This window comes from Simochromis diagramma, unplaced genomic scaffold, assembly GCF_900408965.1.
Source record: "Simochromis diagramma unplaced genomic scaffold, fSimDia1.1 OVJJ01000343.1, whole genome shotgun sequence".
In the NCBI taxonomy this organism is placed as follows: Eukaryota; Metazoa; Chordata; class Actinopteri; order Cichliformes; family Cichlidae; genus Simochromis; species Simochromis diagramma.
This window is the reverse complement of record NW_024386831.1, coordinates 128,200-144,037: the sequence shown is the minus strand read 5'-3', so window position 1 is coordinate 144,037 and position 15,838 is coordinate 128,200.

Genomic DNA, 15,838 nt, shown 5'->3' with positions numbered 1-15,838 from the left:
CATAGAAAGGACCCAAATGTAGAACTCAAAACACGGGGATTAACTGAAGGAGGCTGCTTTATTGCAGTGGCAAAACCTGCATAAAAAAACACTTACAAAACCAAACAAAAACCTAGAAACTGGGAATTAAAACAAAACAATGGGACACTAGAGATGGCAATCTCAGGGAGCACAACAGGAGAAACCCGGCATGAGGGGACGACGTGACGCTGATAGAGAGAAACACAGGGCTAAAATTCACTGAGGGATAACGAGGGAATCGGACACAGGAGGAGAGCACAGCTGCGACTGATCACACTTGACGAGACTAGGGGGAGACAAGGCTAGAGACACACAGACATGAAACAAGAGACCGTCAAAGTAAAATAACATGAACACTAGGGGAGCACAGAGAACGCCTAAACACTGGAAAAATAAAAACAAAAAACAAGAAAAATTCAAAAAATTGATAAACACAAAACATTAACATGGAGTCACCAGACTCTGAAAAATGACAATTAATCATTCAAGAATAAAAAGGCATAAAATAGACATTTATTCAAGCATGAAAAAGTCCAGCAAAGAGTTGATACGTGACCTGAGAGATGCATCTGGACCAGGGTCGGCGCAAGTGCGTTAGGAATGGACACGCATTCATACTCCAATGGATGGATCGGAGAGTAAGTTGGGGTTAGTATCTTGAACAGGTGGATTAATGAACTCACCATCAGAAGAGATGGAGATGCTGGGTGCAGCTGCTAAATCTCCTCAACATAACATCCTTCTAGTCATTTCACAGTTTTCGTGTTAGATCTTGTTTAAACGCTAACTGCACAAGCTGAATTTAAAAAACGTCCACTAGCTGCTTAATCCCAGCAGCACTCGTGTAATCCTGGATGCTAATGCTACCTCCATTGCTACAGCTTAGCTGGGTTTCTGGGTCAGGTGTTGTAATTGCGGGGTTATAGTTAGGCGAACCATTAACCCAGGCTTGGCGGTCACTGCTGTGACGTATTCCTGATGTGGATGCTCCAAACCGCTTTCTGATATCCTTTTTTATTTACCGAGCGATGCACTTTGTGCACATAGCTTCTGACATATAGCATCTGAGCTAACCTTCCTTACCGCAAAGAAAATCTCCACATTAGTACCGCACACTTGACACTTCTACCTACAAGGTGATGATCAAACAACGTGAATATGGTAGTTGATTTTAATTGGCTAAAGAAGTGTTAGCTCTATAGCTGTAAATGTATTTCACTTTTCTTTTGTCAGAGGACATACTAATATATTGCACAGGCCTGCCCCCCTATGGCCCTCCATAGCACCAATGCAGATCTTGACCTCCATCAAAAATGTTCTCAGTGGAAGTTTGATGTCAAGAAACCAGTCTAAAAGAAGGGAAGCAGGGAGAAAGGGCTAACGCATACCAAGTTACTCAAACTCTGAATTGAAAACAGGTCTGATGGAGCGATGAATCTAAATTTGTCCTCACTCATGAGAGAGATACAACAGTGTGTGTCTTCTGCCAACTGTAAAACACAGCCGCGGCTTTGTCATGGTTTAGGGCTGCATTACCAAAACTGATGGAATTACAAAAAAGTACCATCAGACTTTAATATACCATGTAATGCTATCAGCAAAGCATCTGATTGGCAATGGCTTAATTTTCACTGATCCCAAAGACACTGCCAGTAAAAGCACATCTGAATAGAAAAACATACATTTGAACACTGTTGGTCATAGTTAGTCTGGATTAGGCTGTGTTGATGAATAAAGGTGGTAATATCAAATATTAACTTTAATGCTTGTAAAACTGTAAAAACTCAGTTTTCAACTGAACTTCTAGGAGAAGTGGTTGGATTCTTTATTTGCTGAATTATTTCAAAGTAAAAAGTGTATTTAAAACTGTTAAAGCTAATTGCAATCTATTGTTCCTTCAGTATTTCTCTTTATGTAAAATTTTAAATTTGCAAATGGATATCCATTCTTCATTTGTTCACTAACAACTTCAAACTCAAGGGAACTCCTAAATGTTAAGAGGGAGAAAAAAGGTAAGTTTCAAATAAATGATAACATTTTACACCTCAGTTGTATCTAATTCTGCTCCTTTGTGAAATGCTGAAAAATGTGGTATTGACAAACCTTGTGTTGGCAAGCTGAAATAAATCGAAGATTTACTCAGACCAATCTCAGACCAACAGCAGGGATAGCTAGTTTTGACAAAGTCTAATGATGAATACAGAGCCTATCTACACATAGAGCAATGTTAAGTAGATTCAGAACAATCCTGGCTGCTTTTCAAATATTCAGCTTGAAGTCAAATTATTTGCATAACTTTATTACTTTGCTTTCCTATTACGATTTTCACTCACATATGGCACACACAGCAGCATTTTGAAGAAGGAGCGTCAAAAGTCGTTGTGGAATAATAATTTTGCCAAACGGTGTGCAAATAATTTCAAACAAAGCTTTGCACTCTGTATATAATATAATTGGTCAATGAAATCTGTGTGCAGCTTTCTCCATTGGTTAGCAATGGATCCCGTATCAGGAAGGTCACAGTATCCATCACCTCTTTAAAGTTGTTGTATCTGTCTCTCTGTGAGTGCCTGATGAAAACCCTAAACTGCATGAGGTCTATCAAAAAGTCCACCATGAACTCTGGCTTCTGCAGTAAAGTGTAGCAATATTGCATTTTTAGACTCACAGCAACACTAGTGAAGGCTCAAAATTCATGCTGTATTTGTGCACATTGTGAGTTTTGACTACCTCATTAAGCAGTCTTTCTTATAGTCATTGATGAGACTTTCAAATTTGGCAATAAGAACAGCTTCTGTTTAATAACATATTAATAGTTATGACTCTAAATCTAAGCTATATAATTCCTAAGAGAAAAGACATCCTTTAAGCCACTGGCAGATGTGAACGTCTGGTGTTCGTTGCATAACAATCTGCTTGTTAATCAGTACTGTGAGGTGTGACTGCATTAATGAGGATTCAGATATACCCTTTGTCACTTGTCAACCACTGTTTCCTTGACAGCTTGTTAAAATAAATAGGATCTAAATACTCTTTAATGCGGTTTTAATCTGGATCCACTTTTGCAACACAACAAATACTGGAGTTCCCGTGTCTAGGAGGCGTCTCGTAGACAGACAAATGGAAAAACTACAAATGTTAAGAATCAAATATTCACAGTGTGCTTAAATCATCCCCGGGCTGTACAAAGAAACAGGTGAATTTCATGCAGAATTTTTTTTTTAAAAACCCAGAATGCCTTTAAGCACCGCCCTTTACTTTCCTTGACAGGTGCATGTTTGTTTTATTTCAAAGGACTGTTTCTGTTTATGAAGCTCCTTTGAAAAATAAATATATCCCAAACGCCACTTCCTGCCATATGCTCCATTAATGGGGACCATCTTCTGATACCCTTTTATACCGATATCACCATATTGCTTGTCATCATCTCAGTGGAAAGTTTCCTGATGGCTATTCTGGAAGCTGAGCAGAGTTAGGGTTAAACACAAACTGTGTCTAAATTGGGCCGGCACTGTCTTTACTGAGCAGATGAATTCTGTGACAGCTGCTGTACTTGTTGTATGCCTTAAATATTTCCTTGAGCCTTCAAGCCTCACATTCAACCCACAGCTGTGCCTGCACCAAATTCTGAAACCAAACAGCAGAGTGCAACATGGCAGAAGCGATAAGAAGCACTGCTTTCAGTTGTTTCTTTCAAATCTCCCTAGATAATACAAAACTAATTAATCATTTATCATTAAAGGCAATAAGAAACAGCATAATATTTCATTTTTATGGTTGTTTGCTTAGATTTCATTGAGGTTTAATTTTGCAAGCGGTGAGCAAATAATAAAGCATTTTCTTCTTTAAGCAAATGCTGAGAAGAAGACACGTTGACAAGTTTGAAGTCGTAGCTGAGGGAAGCGGTGCGGAGGATCTATCGGAATCACATTTGACAGTTCAACAGAGGCAGATGATTCCAGAGCTGAGGGGGGTGGGGGTTCATTATCTCCTAATTACATGAGATAGAGCGGAGGCTTACTGAGCTGGTGCAGGAAAACACCTGCAGACTCGAGTGTGTCTCCCCAGATTCCAGCGCCAAGCCTGTTAAAATGCTGCATACAATCCGAACAGAGCAATTATGCCAGGCAGCTTTGGAGACAAGTAAATGAGACACTTAAACAGGAAGCGAATGGGAAGGTGGTGATGAATGTCATCAGCTGGGAACTGGAAAAATACATCCAGCGAGTCAGCTCTGTGTCTGAATAAACATCTGCTTTTTTCTCTTATTTTTTATTTTATTTTTTATATTTTGTCATTTTCATTGTTCCGCAGCCAAAATCTGATTGTCCACCAAATGGATCGAGGCACTGCAGTCATCAGTGCTACCATCTGCTCTACCGTCATTGTCTTTGAGAGAGTGTTAAACACATCTGGTACAGAAATAGCTACCAGAAATGTGCAGAAACAATGCACAGCTTGACTAGAGGCCAAGTTGCATTTTAAAGTAGTGTAAAAACTTCCAACACCTTCATGCATCGGGATCAGTTTACCGGTAATGCTTTTGTGAGTGTCTGACGCAGTGATAAGGGACAAGGATGATATCGTTTGTTAAAGCTTGAAAGTCAGGGGGGAAAGGCAATAAAGAGGCAGTCTCTTGCAGATGTTATTCTGTTAGTGCACCCAACCCTGAACAGAGGGTAGAGTGTATCAGAAATGGCTTTCTGTGTGAAATGCCTGACTTTACCTGCATTATTCCTGCAGGGTGCTCTATGGCTTCATAAGCAACAGCTGTGACACTCTCTTCCCCTTTCTGCTACATGCTCGAAGTCTTCAAGAAAAGGAGCACAAAAGCAGAGCATCTCAATCTGTGACTGACATGAAATAACTGACTCATCAGTTGTCCATTGCAATAGAGGCCACTAAGATTTATCTTTTTTAAAAGGAGATCTAGTTATGATAGAGTCCACACAGTGACAGAATGATTCATCATCCACAAGTAAGATTGGAAGAACTAAGTTACCTGTACACAAAAGGTTTAAAATTGGATTGCAGTGTCTCGTGTGGATATAAGCTCCTGTCACCAAATTGAGAGCAGCCTCTCTGCTATTGCAGCACAATGGAAACTATATGATAGTGGGCCATCTAGTGGGCGGCTGGGGCACAACACTATTTTTCTTCACGTTGCCATAATGAGGTAAACAAGAGTAGCTGTGCGCTCAACCAAGCTTTGCATTTACTTATCAGGTACTTCTCTAAAGCAAGGATGTCTTTCCAAACATGAACAAATGATACAGCTGACTGATGCGAGGATGCAGAAGATAATTGCACAAGCAAAAAGTAGAACATGCAATTGTCCCGCTTAAATCAAATTAATTTAAGCATTCACTTGCACCTGTCTGTCTTTGCTAAGCTTAAAAGAACAAAAGAAGAAAGAACTGGACTGGTCTCCAAGGAATAGCTTTATTCATCACAAAGAAATACTTGATTGGGTATCAACAGTCCATCACTTTGAGCCACTTCACAGCCAACTGACCCCCAACTGGTACTGTTTATAAAGCTGGGTAGGAGACTATACTTCAGTCTTTTTTCTGTTCTGCAAACCAATTATATGTACATATGAAATCAAATCATATCACATGAAATCAAACTCCTACACATCAGTTGTAAAGGCAATTTGTTTAGTTCACAGAGTTCATAGAGTGAAATTACATATCATGCCAGCACTGTAGAGAAACGTATCCTCGCTTACTAAATGGAATGCTCTTTGCTAAGTTACAGAAGCACAGAAACCTAAGTAAAGCAGCAGGAGATATTGACTGCCGAGCACCATAATAGAGCACACTTTCTGTCTGATCTTTCTTCAATACACATATCCGCAGCAGATTTCATCCCATGAGACATTAATGGGAAATAGCAGACAGACCTGGGTCACAGGAACAGACAGAGGACCCAGCCTGCCCAGTGCATCCAATTAGCAATCATGGCAAAGCCCCGGCCTGGGGCTAATGGAAATGTAGATAAGATCCTATAGAGACAAATTGGAGGTAGGATATAATAAGGGACAGGCAGATGGAGACCAGGAGACTTAAGATGCTATCTTAGACACATGCTGGCTGGTCTTTCTTTTGCTGAGCAAGCATTAACAGCAGCCTTCACCCACAGAGCAAGAAGAGAGATAATTATGTCACATAATAATAAATTACACTGGCCCGATTTCAGAGGATTGTAGATAGCGTTTGTCAGCACACCACTTGCTTTGTATGGCTTCCAATTTGGTTGAATCAAATAAAAACCCTGGCAGTGCAGAAGCTATTCACATGCGCGTCCCTTTTTGCTTCACAGGAGAAAGAAGAGTAATCAAAGAGGGGGCAGGCTCTCGGTGCCAACTCTTTTCCATTACAATGCGTGAATACAAGGCACTTTGGCTCTCAAGTAAAGACCAAACTTTGCACCGTGTGTCCTGTAGGACACCGTGCTTATGCCGTGTTAATTCTGTGCTAATTACATGAGTGAGCAGAAATTGGAGTAGTGCATGTGGCGGCTTTGACTACAGGGCGGGAGGTAAAGCATGCGGCGTCCTGCTCGGCAGAGTTGATCACTGAGACTGATTCCCTGAGTGCAATAACGCTGTGGGCAACTCAGTGGGGGATGGGGGGGGAAGGGAGGGTGATTCAGTCTGCATGAAGCTGTAGGTGATTTGTCAGTGTGGTTGAGAATGCGGGAATGTAAGTGAGTGGGTGGAGCAGCCACTGTGTGTGTCTGGATGTGAAGATGATTTTCTCTGTATTTCATCATCTCGAATTATCCTTTGGATTTTTATTTTTTTTTTGCTTGTAAGCAAAGGATCGGTTTCATTTTTATTGTAGGATGAAAGTTTCTTGGGTGGTTGCTTAGTCTGTATAAGAGTAAAATCTGTATTGATCCTTAAAAAATATGTCATTCAGGTTGCTGTACATAAAAGATAACTACTGTGACATCTTCCACTGGTTTTAGCCATGTTATTGGTTTTTATTTTTGGAGCAAAAAGTGACCACATTTAGATAACAGACTGGAATGTTAATTATCAGCCAATTGCAAGCCTTGATGGCCCATTGGTATGACGAACTGCACAACAGTTCAGTCAGATAACTGCATTAAAATGCTCCAAAAGGCACCAACACAGCAGTCACAGCCAGAAGGTCGTGTTCTATGACTTCATTTTGCAAAGGTGAAACCTAGCAGAGAGCCAGCTGCTACCACCTGTCAATCAAAGCGACCACACCTCTAACTTGAATATCTTTAAGCCTGAATATAATAGAACTCAGCAAGCGCCCTTGCATATGACTTGCACATGACAGTTTGACCCGTTTTGACATTTAAGTAGTAAAAATAGCCACCCTAAACATCATTTCTTCAGTTTGCAAAATTTGATGATTTTCCCTAAAGTTACCAAAAATACAATGAATATATTAAAAACTGTATGCTTTTGTACATGTGGTACAATCTAATACATACATTGGTGGCTGTTCTTGGCCATTTGAACTGTATCTTTTTAAAAGGGGGTCAAATGAAGGGAAATCTTCCAGGGAATCTTGAAACTGTGAAACTGCATGTCTGTGTGTATTTTTTATGAGACAGCGGTGACAGAGTTCAGGGGGACCTTGACATTGTCATGAGAATTGTTTGTGTTCCCACCACATTTACTCAGTTTCCCACAGAGACAGACACCTGCTGGTCTTTGAATGGTTATACAGGGAATCTCCAAAGAGTTTCCTAGTAAACAGCACAGGAGTGATCATATCTGGAGCACAAAAGGAACAGGGGCCATACAGAGGTCAGAGTGGTTAGCACTGTTGCCTCACAGCGAGAAGGTTCCTGGTTAAAATCCCTTTTTGGGTTGTTTGCATCGTCTTTCAGTGCCTGCATGGGTTTCCTACAGATATTCTGGCAGTACAAAGAAATGCATGTCAGGTTGAAGTGGCCAGATAAAGTGTAAAGTTTATACAAAAAAAGCTTTGGGTGCTACATAAATGCAAGTACATTGCATTAGGTTTGCAACCTGCAATCTAGCAAAATCTAAAAATAATTATTATCGATCTATTCTGAGTGTACTGAAATTAAACTGAGAGCTAACGAATATTAAAGCAGAACCTTTTCATCTGGCAGTCATGAAAGTATAAAGTTGCCAATTCAGTGGGAAATACACAAACAAGCCCCACAAACACAATGTTTCTTAGGTGTTTAGAATGCACAGACCGGTTTGCAACCAGCCGGTCAGCAACCAGAAAAGTTAACCATTTGTTAATTAGCTAGTTAACTAGTCTATTTTACACTATAAATAAATCTATGGTTCATCCTTTGGTATAGATTCTTATTATGAGGAAATTAGTGGCCCAGCTCAAACTGAAAAAAACAGCCACATACCATCTTTTATATCTATACTGTACTCTACGCACAGGATTTAAAGAACATACCATCTTTCAGTTCTTTCTCCAGCTCTATAAAACAGTGTTTATTGTTTAGTCAAATATACTGTAGTAATATGAAAGAGCCAGTGTAAGATTTTTTTTTTAATGTTTTTTTGTTTGTTTCACATCCTATATGGGTATTTTGGCCCACGCCCACGGAAAAGAACACACCTGATGCCCATCAAGGTGAACGGCATTTAAGCCAGGAGGTGACTGCTGGTCTTCGCTGGATCGTTGTCTACCACGCGTCAGTGAGAGTCAAGCTACAGCTCAAGATAAGTCAAGTGTCTTTTGTGAATATCGTACTCATTCCTGTTTCCTCATCTACAGACCCCGTGGATAACCTTTCCCGTGTGAATCTGTGTGTCAAGTGTGAAGAAAGGAACTGCAGTCGTGTATGTGGAGAGTTGGAGAGCGAGTGATTCCCCCCCCCCCTTGGATTTCCCTGGAGCCCCGTCCCTCACATTGTTGTATATAGCACTGCCCGGCACTCTCTGTATGTGAACTCTGTAAATAAATCCTTGTGTTCAGCTGATTCAGGAGTCCCGCGTTTGAGTCCCCTGCATTGAACCTTAACACTTAAGTCTATTAATATGCATAGTCTATATTAAATAAATATGCAGATTTCCGCTGTGGATTTTTCCATTTTAACATCAAAATCTACAGGGACTACTTTGCTTTAGGAGCCAGGAGGTTGTTGCTTGACCTAAATGCAACGTTTGTTTAGCGATCAATCCTTTACAGACTGCACCTACTCTTCATTTCTGTGCACAGTGAAAAACGTTTCCGGTAAATGTTATAAACTGCAAAGCAAGTGTGCCAAATTTGTTAATGAAAGTGGAGTGTTTCATCTGATGAGGGTAATTAAACAATACTAATTAAGCTCCCTACATAAACAGCTAATTACCTTAACTCCAGCCTCTGAGATAAAGCAAAGTTGCCACACCACGAACAGCTGAGGTGAGGTGGAAAGATTAGCCAAGTTTTCTGGTTTGATGCAGCCTGCATATTCCAAACTCAGCAGCCCGGCTGCCTTATAATTAGAGAACATCACAGAGAAGACGCAGCTAAGGCAGATATTTACCTCAAGCAGCTTTTCATTTAGTCGTGTCTGAGCTGCATTCAAATCTTCTCCGAGACTCTTTGTTGCCAAGCAACATGAACCTGAGGTACTTTATGGCATTCTGGTTATAGAGTTTTCCCTTCAGGCTTTGACAATTCATATCTGAGATATACACTGACATGTCTATCTTTTGACCTCAACAAAGTCAATCTTCAAAATTAGAATCCTGCTCGAGATGTGCCTCTGCTAGTGCGGCACGACTAAGAGGGATTTGCTGGGATTCTCATATGGAATGTAATTTTTTCCTTTATTCCCTTTAACAGGATATATAGGAAGAAGGAAAGGGGATATGAAATTATGTTCGACAGAAGGTGAGAGCCAGTGAAACCAGAGTAGGAAAATATATCGAAACATTCCTACTTGTTGTATCCAGTAAACACTCCTAAAGAGAAAAAAGAAAAAAAGATTCTGATGTGCTGAACATCTTGTTGCTTTCTGCTGGCATGAGGTTTGCCGCTAAACTTTAACTTTGAGAGTGTGGCAGTGTGCCGAGCTGACATGGATGAGGTTAAATTGTGTGACTGTCTTCACAGAGAATTGTGCTGAAAAGTGACAGTTTGGCCAACACTCACTCTCGCTCTCGCAGGGTGAAAGATGAACCAGTGCGGGCCTCTCACGTCGTTGGAAACTGTCCAGATTAATTAGGAGACATCTGAGATTACAGAAAGCTGAGTTTGGCAGCCAGCTTCTCTTTCCCCCTCGTCTGACAGGGATGCCATCGTGAGTAGATATCTGTCTGGGGATCGCAGGGAGCAGGCGGACTGCATGATTTATCAGGGAAAATTTTTGCAGCCTACCTGCTGAATTTGTAAACAACATTGATCATTTTGACTTAGCTTTTATAAATGGCAGCGGTTTCCAAAAATGACAGATCGTTACAATAAAGGTGCAGGAGCAGGAGGTTGCTAATATGTACTATGGCCTGGAGATAAACTCATATAGATTCTGAACAGCATCATTGATTTCCCATGCATCAAGAGGACCAAAACAGTTAGATGAACAATACAGAACCTTACAATGGAGAAAGACTGGGGAACAAAGTGTTGAAAAAGACATACTGGAACAAACCACAGCCACTGGGACAAAGACAGCACATAAACCTTTTGTGATTAAATAGAAACAGCTTCACTCTTTGTGGTTTATAGCACCGGCTTCATGACAAGCGTCTAGCCCACTGTGCTTCTGCTGAATTCTCTTCTCTGCATATCAACTCCTTCATCTTTGAATGTGGCATTTTAATGCTGCATGGTGTTGAAGCACAAACTCATAACACAGTGTGCAAAGACATAAAGGCTGATATTTTTGGTGTCTCTTTTGTGCTTCAGTGAGATTATTTGCTGAAGAAATACATTTTTTTCAGGTTTTGATTCGGCATAGAAAACGTGAATAGACTTGGACACAGTCATATGGAATAGAATGGAATAAAAAGGAATAAATAGACCCTTTTTAAGTACAGTGTGCCTACCCTTTAACAAAGCTGTAGAGCCTGAGAAGTAGGGCAATGCTGTTTCCCTTGCATGCAACCAAATGAACTGTAATTGCCTGGGGACCTGAAAATCAAACTCGAGGGTGCAGGCAGGAAGGAAAAGCTCATTCAGTGCTCTGATCAGCAGTGATGACTGGCAGGTCATTGTTAACATTCAGAAAACAAACAACTCTTGCATAAAGAGCCTCAGTGCTCAGACGGGCCAACAAACACTGAGATGGGAGTCACCAGGGACCAATGATATCACCGTGTAGGAGCAGTTAGCAACAGATTTAAGATCAATTTAACGCTCTGGTTTGATGCTACAAAACAGAGAATGATCATATTAAAACTGTAGTAGTGTGTGGAAGTAGGTCATATCGTGATAGAAGGATTAATTCACGGTTTGTCAGTTTCCCATTTGCTTTGTTCACCTTTTTTGCTATTTAGATCTTATATCATGCAATATCCCGATGGACGCAGTGGGTCTGTCCCAAATTCCAAAATGACAAACGGGCACAGTCACATGGAAAAAATCCCCAAAAACAAGTTTTCCAGTATTCTTGAAATAACCTGCCAAGTATCTTGTCAAATGTGTTTTTCTCTGTTCGCTGCACTTTGGATGTAGTGACCTAATGAACTATTAATGAGAGGATTCTTAAAGCATTTGTACTGGTTCTCCATGTTTCCTGTTTTATTTTGAAGGGGTCTTGTGTTCTTTGTTCGTTGTATTTAGTTTCACTTCCCCTGTCCTGTTGCTAGGTTCATGTCAGTCAGCTGTTTCCCCATGTGTTCCCACTTCCCCTGATCACTCCTGTGTGTATTTAAGTCCTCTGTTTTCTGTATGTCATCGTCAGGTTGTCTGTTATCTCCACTTTAGTCACAGCCATAGTGTGGCTTAGTGGTTTGTCATAGAAATAGTGTTTTCACAGTGTTTCTTAGTTTATTTAGTCGTTCATGTTTAAACTTGTGCCATCATAAGATAAGATAAGACAAGACAGTGGTTCCCAAACTTTTTTTGCTAGGCCCCCCTTTGTTTTAAAAAGGGGGGCACACGCACATCCTCCAACCACACACACCCATATTTTGCTCCATTGCGGTTTCTTTCACACCTCAAACATTTAGTAAACAATTAAGCAAATACAAGTAATCTGTAATAAATTACATGTAGCAATGAAATAAACTACTAACTCTTTTACGCTATGTCCACACCTACACGGGTATTTTTGAAAACGCAGCTGTTTCATCCACACATAAACAGCGTTTCGAATCCCTGAAAACTGAGATTTTTTAAAACTCCTTTTTTGCGTTTACGTGTGGACGAGGAATACAGAGTTCGTCACGCAACATCAAAGGTATGTGCCTTTTTTCACGTCACGCTGTGCGCCACGTTATTGTTTACATGAGATGAGTTGCAGAATGGCAGATAGAGACAAAATACTGTTTCTGTTAATCTGACTATCTTCAGATTTTAAACGCTTACATATACACATATACGCAGTTACTGTCCCTCCATTTAGAAAGGCAGAGGCGTCACGGTGTGATTATTTTACATGTAGTTTTCTTTCCTGTGTAGTAATATTCAACATTGCTATCAATACATTTTTCAAAAAATGCCTCTCTGTGCAAAATGGGTTTAAAAACATAAACAGCTGTGGGACAATGTTTGTCCGTGGTTTGAACCGGGGAAAGAAATCGTGGCAGGATCAGCCTGATATTATTTGTATCCCACTGTAACTTTATTGTATAAAGAGCTAACATCTCCAAAATGTCAGGAGTAGTTAGTCATTACAACAAGTGTTTGTGAACTAAAAATCAAGAATGTGGGATCCTGTTTGTCCGTGATTTGGAGAACCCCAGCGCGTGCTCCCGATGCAGGGAAAACCATTTATGCAGGGGAGACCTACCACCTGTGCAGGTGAAGCCAAAGGGAAGATATGCTTCACCATATTTTCTAGTCTTTGGCTTAGAATGAAGTTGGTTTGGAAACATATTCAGCGATGCTTCATCTCCTGCTTTGCGTTTGTGTGGGAGCCCCGTGCTAGCAGTGTCCAAGCATTTTTTTCCCCCTTTTCATACCTGGCTTTTGCCTGTATGACAGGAAACATTGTATGACTGGACCTGTGGCTCTTTTGCCTTTTTTAACTTAGATGATACTCTGACTGAATGTTATTTGGCTTTTTTGCTTTTTCAAGCAGCGGCTTCCGGGGATGGGGATATTGGTCAGTCAGCAGCTTAATTTGTGTTGTACTCCATTTCTCCATCCATCTAATAGATTTGATCACAGAGACTCCATTGACTTTTCCTTTTTCGTTTCAGTTCCTAGCTAAAATGTTATATGTGTGCCACTTTCAGACTCTTAACAGGCCAATCAATTACATTTAAGCCAAAACACTGCTGACATTAAAGCCGTGGATTTACCTCTCCATTTTCTGCAATGCTTTCACCATGTAACACACAAATAAAGAGAAATATTTTATCTTGAAGGCACTTTTTTTTTCCCTGAGCACTGCGTCTTCCTACCCCTTCTGGAAATTGTTTAAACACGTCACATTTGTTTCACTTAGCAAGGTGTTGTGTATGCGGTGCACATTTGGCAAAGGTAATGAGGCTCACTGTGTTTGAGTTCATTTAGCTGCACTGGAGTTTCTACATAAATTTTAGATGTGACTGAAAAGCTACATGGACCAGAAGGAGTCCCCGGTTGCCAGATATTTATAAGTGCTGGAAAAGAAAAGCAAAAAAAAAAAAAAACCCAACAGAAACAAAAGAGTCATTTTTAAGAATCATCCATCAGTGAGTCTGCAGTGCTTCATTCTGCCTTCAGTGAGTTCATCCTCTAACTCCAAGTCCCACAGCAGCTCTTTTCAGCTACCTTCCTTCTATTAAGACAAGCAAGTATAGCTCTCTCTGTCGCTCTCTCTCTCTGTTAGTGCAGAGACAAATGGCTCCTGTAAATTACCTAAACACACACTGCCAATAATGGCAGTGTAAGCATTGCAAGAATGATTCACTGTGAGCTAAATCAATCTACACAACGCTGTTAGTGTGGAAAACTTTCCTGCAGTAAGCAGCATAACTTCTGCAATCTATTGTTCCCTCAGTGCTTGTCATTCACTCCTGGATTTGACACACAGCAGCAGCACTAAGAGGCAAAAACATATCACAATCTAGTAATTTTTGTATTTCAGTTTGCAAGTCTACATATCCTGTTTTCAGATTTCTAGCAGTTGCGTTCCACTAAATGTCAACAAATATTTTGTCTTGCATAAAGAGCAACATAAAAACTATAATTTAGTTGTCAGAAGCAGATACTGTAATTAAAGAATGCTATAAAAAAAGCCAAAATCAAGCATCCCCTGTCTAACAAAATGTAGCGTGCTATTTTATTTGCGTGTATTAAACTGTAATTTATAGGATACCGAGTCACAAAATGAACGATGGTGAACGGTAAAGGTAAAGCCATGAAAAAAAAGGGAAAGTTCTCTCATTACATCTCAGGATGTCCTCTGGAGTCGTTTCAACAGGAACCTCCCTCACACTCTCATCTTCTCCGAGATAAATTGGCTGCCAGCCAGCTGGTCTGGATCATTCTGGCCTAAATGAAGAGTGAGACAGAATAGACGGCCTTGTCAATTTGTTCCCAATATCCTGCCTCACAGTGCTCCCGGAACTGCCCACTTCAATCCTCAACGCGATCAAGAGAATCTCAATCCGTGCAGAAAGGAGAGGAGCTATTAAAGCGATGTCCTGTCCCGACGTCCAGCTTTAATTATTAGCATATAAAAATTAAAACCCTCATATCTTGTACCAGTGATGTCAGGTAAGAGTCATTTATTAGATGCGAGAGAGTGACTTTATTATACAGCAAACGTTCATGCGTGGTTTACTACACAGTCGCATACCTGTCACTTTTCCATTTCATTCAAATAAATGCTGCTGGGGCTCCTCCAACACCGTGTCTTCATTGCTTTACGCTCCTTTAGGAGACTTTATGGGGGTTTAGCAAATAGTGGCAGTGCCCAGACAGCGTTTAGAGCAGAAGAAATGAGTGCTATTTCACCACCAACAGCTGTTATAAATGCTGACAATGTAATTTAAAGGCTTGTGTAACCTTTGACAAACCAGTTTGGTAAGACAACATCTTCCCCAATAGCTTTGCTGACATTAGGAGGAAAAAAACTATCTGCATTTACCTTGATTTGTGTAAAGCCATTTTTTGGACAAACTGCCTGTACCAAAAGATTAATGAGCTAATGCAAGCTGTTCTCTTGTCCTCTCAGTGAATAAAGCAAGTAAATAATCATGAATGTGGGGGTCATTATGTTCTTAGCGTCTTCAGTCCCGTAGACGCTGAGTTAAATGAGAGAATTTTATCTCAATTGCAGCTGATAAACACGAAGCTATTTGGGGAAACAGGAAAAAATACCTAAATGAATCAAAACGGAAAACCGTCTGGGATTACAGCAAGCATCAGCAGCATTTACAGTAGCCGCTTAGGGTTTGTTGATGTTTCCAGAGGAGTTGTGTAATGCTTCATCATCATGTGTTGTAAAGCTTGTCTGCTTTTATACCTTAGAAGGATTTCCCCTCACTGCCTTCATTGTCCAAGTGACAGATGTGATCTGCAGGACGAGTAATCTAAAAATGAAGATCAACAATTGCATTTTGTTTTCATGTGCCCGCTAAGTGATATCTCATTATATAAAATGAAAACCATTTTCCCGTCATCGTTAATACAACCCAGCCAACAATATACCTCAATATTTTAGTTTATCATCCTAATTGCGTGTTAGTGTG